Below are 3,274 nucleotides of genomic sequence, written 5' to 3'. Positions count from 1 at the left end.
TTGGTGGAGATATGCCCCTGCTGCCCTGATTAGCTGAAGCTGAGTAACTGGTGAGGTGATGTGGCCTGCTGTGAGTGGATGGGAACTGATAGTATATAAGAGTGAGAGGCCCAGGGCTCGGGGTCTTTCGCCTACACAGTCAATGCTCTCNCAATAAACGTGTGCAGAAGGATCCTATTGTCGTGTCTTTCTTGCTGGCGAGTCAGGTGTCCCACAGGCCATATTCTTAATAGCAACACCTCCCATCTCTCTCTCTCTCTCTCTCTCTCTCTCTCTCTCTCTCTCTCTCTCTCTCTCTCTGGAGCCATTATATCAGAAGGCCAGCTACTGAGTAACTTCAGATCAGCCAGGCATGACTGCTGTAGTTTACAAAAAAAAAAAAAAAAAATCATTTGCAAAGTCAGCACTTTAACAAAAGCCAGCGACACAGCAAACTACTAAAGCACTCTGTCACTGGGACAGCGAATTCGTGCTCTCAGACACAACACTCCTACTTCACCCAGCTAGTCCCCCGCATCACTTTCCTAAAGAACAGTCCAAATGTCGGCTGGTTAATAAACTCCAAACCCAGAGAAAGGAGAGCTGAGTTCCTGAAGGTCGAGAGCCTTTAGGCCGTCCTGCAAGCTGACACAGGAAGTTCCTTGTGCTGCCCCAGCACTGTGAACAGGATTGGCCAAACTCCCCTGCCACACAGCAGGAATGGAGGGGAAAGCCTGCCTTACCTTTATTCCCAGGCATCCATTCTTCCTATTGTCTCTCTCATCTCTGCCAGCCCTGCAGTGTTCAAAGGGCTGCCTCTAGCCTGGCTTGGGTGCCCCTGCCAATTCTGCCCAGCCCACAAACTTATACATCAGAACAGCTGATTCTCTTGCCTATTCAAATTCTGAAGTGACAACATGGTCTGAAAATCTAGCCCTCTGAAGAGTGGCAGGCAGTCCCTGACTAGAAGGAGCAGTCTAACAATCCACTGAAAACTCGGTAAGGAAAATCCCAACAGTCCACAACTCTAAGGATCCCCAGACACGGAGAACCACCAGGAGCCTGAAACCCAGGAATGGTATGCCTATCCAAGTCACCACTTTCTACCTTAACAAAACATCTCGTGCCACCGGCCCTACGGGCCAGGATTTACCTTTCTAAACATGAATGATGTCTGGGAAGTTGGCCAGGTGCCCCTGATACAGTGCTAACAGATCCATGACTGGGTCCAGGTCCTGCCTGGGCTGCTCGGTGAAGAGTTCACCAATGGGTTGTAGGCGTCTCCAGTGAAGGCAATGGCCTGATTCAGACCCACGGAGAAGGCCTGCTGATCCAGCTCAAAGGCTTGGCTGAGGCCCCGGAAGGACTGGCCCACCTTCTGATACTCCTTGAAGCCAGTCACCTGATTGCGCCGCAAACTCGTTGGCGGTGTGGTTGAGCTGCAACGCGCTGTCGTCCATCTTCTTGGTGAAGCATTTGAAGCCATCGATCTTGCTCTCCACCTCCTGCAGGTCCAGGGCGGCAGCAGGTGGGGTGCTCAGAGTGAGGAAGAAGTTGGCGCCCACCATCTCATCCTTCTCAGCCTTCCGCTTACCCTGTTTCCAGGCCTTCTCATCAGTGCTGCTGGGGCAGGTCAGGAAATGCTTGAAGACGTCGCACTGCGCCAGCACAGGGTGGCTGGCCATGTGGTTCATCCACCAGATCAGACCCTTCCTGCGCTTGGAGATGAAGTCCTCTTCGAAGCGCCCGGTGGCCTGCTTCTCAGGCAGATGGGGCACCGAGATGACTGGGAATTTCTCCGCCAGGCGCGCATACAGCCAATCGAAGTGCTTATAGCGCCTGTGCACGGGCACCTGGGTATGCGTGGGCACCAGCTTGTAAGAGATGTAGTTCTTCATACCCTTGAACTTGGTCTGCTTGGTGGGGTCGTCGATGGTGCACTGGAAGGGGTAGGGGTTCTCCTGCCACTCGGGGCCGTAGGGACCCAGCACCACGCACAGCTTGTCCCCATCCTTAACGAAGCCTGACGCCTCTCCCAGCACGAAGGCCTCCCCGCCCGACTTGAGGAAGGTGGAAAAGCGATTGAGGTTGCAGCTCACCGTGGCCGAGCACTTGGCTCCAGACGCTTGGTGCGAGCCCAGAGACAGGTCCGAGCGGGTGGACAGGCGGTAGCGGCCGGCCGCACCGCCGCCCGCCGCTGACGAGCCATCGAGGTCCGGGTACGCGCCGCTGCCCAGCGCGCCTGGCTCGTCGGCCACTGTGGAGCTGTCATCCCACTCATCGTCCCAGTCATCGTCGCTGCCCAGGCTGGCCTGGTAACCACCGTAGAGCTGCTGGGGCGACGGCTGCAGGGCGCCCCCGCCATAGGGAAAGCCGGCTCCGGCGGCTGGAAGGAACCCGGCGACGCCTGCGGCTGCAGCAGCGGCGGAAAGGCGGCGGGCAGAGGCTCGAAGCCGCCGGGCGGCACGTTTTCGTAGCGGGCCGGGGCTCCAGGGCCGCCTTTGGCCAAAGGGCCAGGCTCGGGCGCACGGATCACCTGCACCACGTAGGAGGCCGGGAAGAGGCCGCGGTCGCCGCGGCTGTTGGTCCCTTCGAGCCAGCCCTCGATGTCCTGCTCACTGCACAGGCTCAGCACTTTGTGCTCCCGCAGGGAGATCTCACCGGGGTTCTCGTACTTACTAGAGCGCCCGGGCGCGCAGCGCCATGGTCCCTAGCCCGGCGCCCCGAGCCCGGCGCCCCGAGCTCGGGCCTGTCCGAGGGCCCTTGTTGTCAGGATCCGTGCCCCTGAACGCTGAAGGGAAGCCTGGAGGGCAGCGCACCGGTCCGCCCCCGCTCCACTCTAGCCCTCCATGCAGCTCGGCTCGCAGCAGCGACTGCAGCTCTGGGCCGCCGCCGGCCGGGGGCGGGGCCCGGAGCCACAGTGTTCTTCAAAGGCATAAAAGCTCACATTCTGGAGAAAAGCCTTGTGAAAGTAAACAATGTGGTAAAGCCTTTGCTTGACATAGCCATCTTCAAAGCCAAAGAAGAACACATACTGGAGAGAAANCTTATGCNTGCAACCACTGTGGCAAAGCATTTGCAGAAAACACTAATCTTCAAAAGCATAAAAAACCCTACACCAGAAAGACTCTCTATGTATGTAACCAATGTGATAAAGCCTTTGCTCATCACAGCTACCAAATCCATGGAAAGACACATAGAGGAAATAAACATTAGGCATGTACCCAGTGTCATAAAGTGCTTTCACATAACAGTAATCCTCCATGCCATAAAAGACACATACTTGATAGAAGCC

General features: G+C 56.6%; 1 pseudogene; it reads right to left on the bottom strand.

Moving 5' to 3' along the window:
* Window positions 1-1,082: 1,082 nt before the first annotated feature.
* Window positions 1,083-2,684, bottom strand: LOC110288374 (annotated as a pseudogene).
* Between the last annotated feature and the right edge of the window lie 590 nt (window positions 2,685-3,274).

Source organism: Mus caroli, unplaced genomic scaffold, assembly GCF_900094665.2.
Source record: "Mus caroli unplaced genomic scaffold, CAROLI_EIJ_v1.1 scaffold_17875_1, whole genome shotgun sequence".
NCBI classification, from domain to species: domain Eukaryota; kingdom Metazoa; phylum Chordata; class Mammalia; order Rodentia; family Muridae; genus Mus; species Mus caroli.
Note: the sequence above shows the minus strand (reverse complement) of the source record. Positions and strands in the feature narration are given on the sequence as shown.